Raw genomic sequence first — 6,963 nt, forward strand, 5'->3', positions numbered from 1 at the left:
TGATTAATTCTAAACATTTCCCCTCAATTTACCCAATCTAGTCATGGATCCTGAATAATGAATCATGGAATCCCTCCTAGCTCAGAAGTTTTGTTTTGTTGTTAGTTAGTTAGTTTGGTTTTTGTTTTGGTTTTTAGCCTCAAAAGGTACTCTCCCTTAGCCTGTAGTTGATGTAAAAAAAACCCTACAATCATGTATTGATTGGTTAATAGTTTGCTTCTCTTATCTATGTGACCTATACATGTGGTTGTTTGCATCTGACCCAGATTACAGCTTAGGCAACAGGAGCTATATCTATGGGACTTTCTCAGTCATTGTCACATGTGGTTGTGTACTTGCAATTTGAAACATCAGTTACATATGACAATGTACTAGGCAATGGACAAGATAAAAGAATTTTGATGTACCCCTGCTACTCTCTGATTTTCATGGTAATTCTTCATGAAGTTTACCATCTAATATTGCCTAATTCTAAGCTTTTGACATAAAAGATATAAAATTCCAGAAATATTTTATTCTTTTCATTAAAAAAAAACTCTACAATGTGGAAAAAATCCACCAGATTTTTCTAAGATGACTGATTTCCTTTTCCAAGAAAGATAAGTCTACAACTAAATCTTTTCTTTAAAAAATCATTGCAAACTGCTTCTCTTCATATTATATTTAATCTTTTCTTATATGGAAATGAATGTGTTCACTATAAGAAGGAAGGAACTGGAGTAGTTCACCTCAGAGGTCCTTTCTGGCCCTAAATTTATGACCCCCATGATCTTAAGACTGATGTTTTCAAATTAGGGGACATACCTAACCTCACAAGAGGATCTTTGGAAATACAATATTGGATCAGTCAGTAATGTTTCCCGCTCTTTAGGGTAGCTTAGGATCAACTCCTGGGCCATGAGAAAAGTGAGGCCACTTTGATCCCTAACCCCCACCTCATTATATCTTGCTCTCTACTTCCTTCGCTGCCCACAGCAATATTCGTTGGTTTTGGCATGGGTAGGGCTACTCTAGCTAGTCAATAGGAAGCATTGTTTTGCAGCTGGGCACCTGCACTACAGGCTCAAACAATGAAACTGTGCTAAAGAACCCCTCCTTTCACCCCCGGGCACCCACTGTAAAAGGAGCAACATGTAGGGGCCTGGAAACATGCTTTCATCAGAATGAGGCTAGGACCTGCCTGGCCAACAGCTCAACTGGCTTTTCCCAGAGAAAGCAAGAAGGTACTTCTAGATATTAAGCACATGAGGGTTTTCCTATAAAGTTAGACCCTGTACTTCTTTTGCTCACCAAATATTGGGTCAGTAAATATTTGCTTAAAGTAGGGCACAATAAGGAAACCGGGATTCTGTTTTCTGGACTGCTAGTTGACCTCTTCCAGAGTCTTGGCAGTTTAGTCTAATATCAAGTCAGAATGACTTTGAATACTATCACCAGGCTTTACACCAGGGCCTTGGCTATTGTTCCTCAACAGACATTCATTACCTTCTCTATATGAATGGTACTGGGTCTGTATATTGGAGCAGATACAAAGTTTAGATAAACTCAAATCACACAAGTCCAACTAATTATAATAATAATATAACAATATGCCATAGCCCTCATTTGACTACAGCCTTGAATGTACATCAGAGAGATGTTAAGTGAGGCATAAGGGAAAAGGTTGCTACTATCTATGAGTGTTCTGGGCTTTCAGGGATAGTTGTGAATTCATCAGAGTCAGAGAGAAAGGGAGAATATTCCTGAAAGAAATGTTTAGAGGCAATGAAGAGACCCATTTGACCATGGAGGGGATTAATATAATCTGGAAAGTCAGAGTAGGATCAGATTGCAGAGGGCCTTACAAGTCAAGCAATACAATTTGAACTTTGGACAATTGACAATAGGAAGCCCCTGAAATCTGTTGAGTTATAGAATAATATATTGAGGTATATACCAAAATAAGATGATTCTTTCAGTATAGAGAAAGTTGGATTCAAGTAGGGGTGGGGGGGGAGAATGAAGGTGGAAGAGTCTTAGCATTGAAGTACATTTCCTCCTCACTGCTTATTCCTAGAATTTCCATCTTCCTTCCAAGGATGTCTCAGGTACCATATTCAACATGAGGTCTTTCCTGATCCTCTCAGTCCTTAAAGGGACTTTGCATTCAGTTGCATATACATTTTATTTATTTATTTATTGGTGACACAAGTTATATTTCTCCAGTTGAACGTAAATTCTTTGAGGACAATTAATTAACAAGTATTTATTAAACATTTGCTATTTGCCAGGTCCTACATTAAGCACTGGAGATACAAAGGTAAAATGAGATCATCCCTGCATTCAGAAAGCTTACATTTTTATGGGGGGGGGGTAATATATACAAATACAATTATTGACAAAACATATTTGAAGGAAAATACATAGTAATTTTTGAGTGAGGTAATTTACTTAGTATGGATTTTGTCTAAACTTATATACAATATTTAATGTTCTTCCAAGAAAGTGCTAAGGTAGTGGAAGGGGAGTACAGGGTACAAGGTAGATCAGACAAGTAGTTAGGGATACTAAGGGAGCAGGGTTCATTCTAAACTGGGAGTCAGAAGATTTGGTATAATTGTTTTGCATTCTTAGTGCCTAACAAAGAAGCTTCTGTGTAGTAAAGTAGGCACTTAATTCATGTTTGTTGGATCAATTGAATTTAAAAGGTAAAGGACTTTAATTAGGTCCTCTTGCTGTTCCTGATAATAAGAGCTCTTGATTAGGATAAAAGATCCCACCTTTTAATTGTCTTCTACCTTTCTTTGTAAAACTAGAACTTAGCCTAGTATCTGACATATGATAGGTGTTTAATCCATGTGTTATTGACTGATTGACTACTTTTCTAACCTTGAATAAGTCCGATAAATTCTTGGGGTTCAATGTCTTCATCTATAAAAGTAAGGAGTTGGACCAAATGACTGTTTCTATACAACTCTAAATATATGGTGCTTTGTCTTAATGCCAATTCTTCACTCTGGTGGGCCACATTGGAAAAAGGATTCATTGCCATTATTCATCACTAAAATAATTTCTCCTGTTAATTGAGGCAAACAAATAGCACAAAAGGCAGTGTTCCATATTGAAAAATTGGTGGGGAAGATTATTGTCAAAATTTCGAGTCCTTAAGTTTCACTTCCACCAAATCTTCTGGAGGCAAGAATTTCTGAAATAGAAGCAGGTGACAAAATCCAAAAGACCATAGAAAATAAACTGAGTCCCATCCAAAATGGCTTGCTTTCACCTGTCATTCAGATTTGGTAATGATAACCTTGTAAAAATCCATAAACTAAAAAAAAAAAAATCACCAAAATTCAGACAGTATAACTGTCTGAATGGGAAGATGTGCATCTCCAGCACATATTTGAAAAGATTTCATTTCATTGATTAACAGCAGTGATAACTTGCTTTGTTCTTTCACTGTTAACAAAGCACACTTTCACTAAATCTTCTAGCTTTATAACCTCTTTCACTTTACTTCCTCCTTAATGTATTTGTGTTGCCATGATAGGTGAGAGACCACAGAGAAGTGATTCTCTTTCCTTGTTCCTTAGAGGTTATTTCCAACATTCTAGGCATTGGGAAATATTTCTAAAGCACAATTCCCTTGAATTGAACTAAATAGGTTCACAGACACTCCCTTCACTTTCAAATTGTTCTGTAGAGACCAAGGGCAGAAGGTTAACAAAAGGAGAGGGGGGAAAAAGCTTGTTGCCAAATTCTGTTGCTTCTGTCTTGAGAACATTTTAATATCTGACTCCCCTCCTTCCATATATAGAGACAACTAATTATTTCTCTATTGCAGACATTCATCCATCTTTGCCTGAACTATTTTAACAATCTGCTAACTTTAGGTCTTACTACCTCAAAATTCTACTCTATCCAATCCATCCTAAACACAGTTACTAAAATGATCTTTCTAAAGCATAGGTCTACCCAAGCTACTCTCCTATTCAAAAATTTCCCATGGATTCTCAAGACCATAAGTTAAAGTGTGAATAACTAGACTAATATGACTCCAATAGGCACCTACCTTCTAGACAAATAAAACCCCAACTTGTTCCAATTTCTCTGAAATTGTATATTTCTTCCCCCATATCTGGCATGTACTCCATCATCTAAGCCTTTGAGAATTATTCTTTCTTTAAACTTCAAATCATGTCTCACTCTCTCCAATCCCTTTATCTGAAAATAATCTCTTCCTTGTCAAATTTTCTTAGAGTACTTCATCTAGGTTTCTACTTTGAACTTATCACAATTTATCTGTTACTGAAATTATTCATGTGCACATTGTCCTTCCTTTTAAATCTATTGAAAACACCTTTGGGACTCTGCCATTTTTTATCTTCAAATTTCAGTGCTTAATACATTTTGCAATTGCTTAGTGAATCAATTGAACTTCGAAATGAGCATTAGTGGACTGAATGAGTACAAAGAAATTCAGATATTAGGAGGTATTCCCAAGGAGGGAGATAGACTAGAAAATAACTGAACTTTGATTTCAGATTTCAAAAATAGGAAATCAATGCCTAAAATCTACTTCCTCTTATAGAGTCATATCATCAAAGTAGGAAGGGAACTTAGCAATTACCCATTTTCATATCCTCATTTTATAGAGGAAGAAGCTAAGGTCCAGGGAGGTTATAAACTTGTCCAAAGTCATCTAAATTGCACAGAAAGATAAAGAATAAAAGATCTGGGTTCAAATCTTTACTCTGCTACTTACAAATTGTGTGAACCTGAGCAAATTATAACCTCTTTTATGTCTCTGGGCCTCAATTCCCTCATCTATAAAATGAAGGAACTAGACTAAAGGACTTCTAATTATCCTTCTAAATATTTGATCCTCTGATTCTAATTTTTTCAATGGCAGAGCCAGGATTTGTATCCAAATTTTCCCCATATATTCCCATAGATCTCAATTCAGAAAAAAATAGAGACCATTCTAATTTCTTATGAAAATTATTCAATAGGATGGGGGTAAGGAAGATGGGGGAGAGAGAAAGGAGGGAAATCAAGAAGCTATAGATGGCTCAGAACTAGAACTGGAGTTAAGTAGACCTGAACTGAAATCCTACCTCACACACTACCTATGTGATCCTGACCAAATCACTTAACTTCTCTCTGCCTCAGTTTCCTCACCTGTAAAATGAGAATAATAATAGCCTCTATCTCACAGGGTTGCATTGAGGATCAGATGAAATAGTATATGCAAAGCACTTCACAAATCTCAAAGTGTTATCTTAATTCAAGCTATTATTTGGGGAATGGGAAAGGGAATAAACATTTATATAATGCCAGGACTATGCTGAGAACTTTGAGCAAATATTATCTCATTTGATTCCCACAACAATGCTGGGAGGTAGGTGCTGTTATTATCCCTATTTTACAGGTGAGGAAACTGAGGCAGACAAAGTTTAAGGAAGATGTCCAGAATCATACAACCAGCAAGTGTCTGATGTCAAACTTAAGCTCAGATATTCCTGACTTGAGTCCCAGAGTTTTATCCACTGTGTCACTTGTCTCTAAATTCTTTTTCCTTGTCTTCTCTATTTTATCTGCTGTTGATAGCATGCTTCTATAACCACCACAATAATAAATCTGAAATATTAATGTGCTTAATCTTCTCTTGCCCTTTAATGTTCCTTCTCCTTTCTTGCTTCCTACAGTTCAGGCAGGTCTTCTCTTTATTTCTCTCAGTTGGTCTTTTTTTTCTGATTTGCCTTTCTCTTTAAATCCATTCGGCCTTCTCAAACATTGTTGATCCAGTTCCAACCCTTATATACAGTTTCTTCCAAACCAAGGAAGAAGCAGAGGAAATGACTTTTTTTTTTTGCCTTGGCAATCACAGATAAAGTAAAATCAATTAGGTTTAACCCCTGACTTCTTAGAATGTGTGCTTCTCTGGAAGTGCTTCTGTAATGGAGTTTATGTTTAAGGATAGCACTGAGTATTCTTTATCTATGTTATTATTGTCTAATCTGAGCAAGAATTTGGAACTGAGGTGGCTGGATTATGAAACAACTTCAGGAGAGATACGCTCACTGAACAAAAATATGTCTATGGATTCCTAATTCTGTACTTTTTTCCCAGACAACTTGAACTGATTTTTTTTTCACAAAATACTACTTCAGAACTAATTTCTCCTTATACTAGAGTAATTAGAAGTTTTTTTCCTTGGTTTAACCAAAAGTTTCAAGTCTTTTGTTTTGCTTCAACATCAAAGGTTCAAAGACTGAGCTGGAAGGTACCTTAGAAGTCATTCAGTACAACCCCCTCAATTATACAAATAAAGATCTGAGATCCAGAGAGTCAATGATTTGTCCAGATTCATAAAGATTGTAAATGACAGAGCCAAGATTTGAAATAAAATGAGACAATAAATTACAGACTAGGAAGACAGTGAAGGATTGGGCCAGTACCTGTGATTTCAGTGATATCAATGACTCTTGGATTGTTGTTCATCTTCATTCTTTAGGAGGACCATGACATCAGGAAGGTGATGTCATGACTTGCAAATGAATTGGAGTGTTGTACAAAGTCACTAACCTCCTCCAGAGCCATCTGGGTTGGGTGACAAGAAATAAATCAGAATGACTGAAGATGACTTTTGAAAAAAAAATGCCTCTATAAAAGCAAATCCTCAATATCTTTCCAACTTCCAGTCTTAGTCACTAGGAGGTTATGTGCAAAAATCACACAGTCCAACTGGCTTGGAAGTTAGAAGGAACTGTTATTATTTGAGTGGTATGAAAAATTAAATTTCCTTAATATTTGTTATCCATATTTCCTAAGGAAAAACATATATATATATATATATATATATATAGTGAGTATGAATGTATGTATGTGTACATATATAATATATTTTTATATGTACATATATGATGTGTTGAGAGAAAGAGAAAGGGGAGAGAAAAAGAGAAACATGAGGGGAAGGGAAAG

This window comes from Macrotis lagotis, chromosome 8 (genome assembly GCF_037893015.1).
Source record: "Macrotis lagotis isolate mMagLag1 chromosome 8, bilby.v1.9.chrom.fasta, whole genome shotgun sequence".
NCBI lineage: Eukaryota > Metazoa > Chordata > Mammalia > Peramelemorphia > Peramelidae > Macrotis > Macrotis lagotis.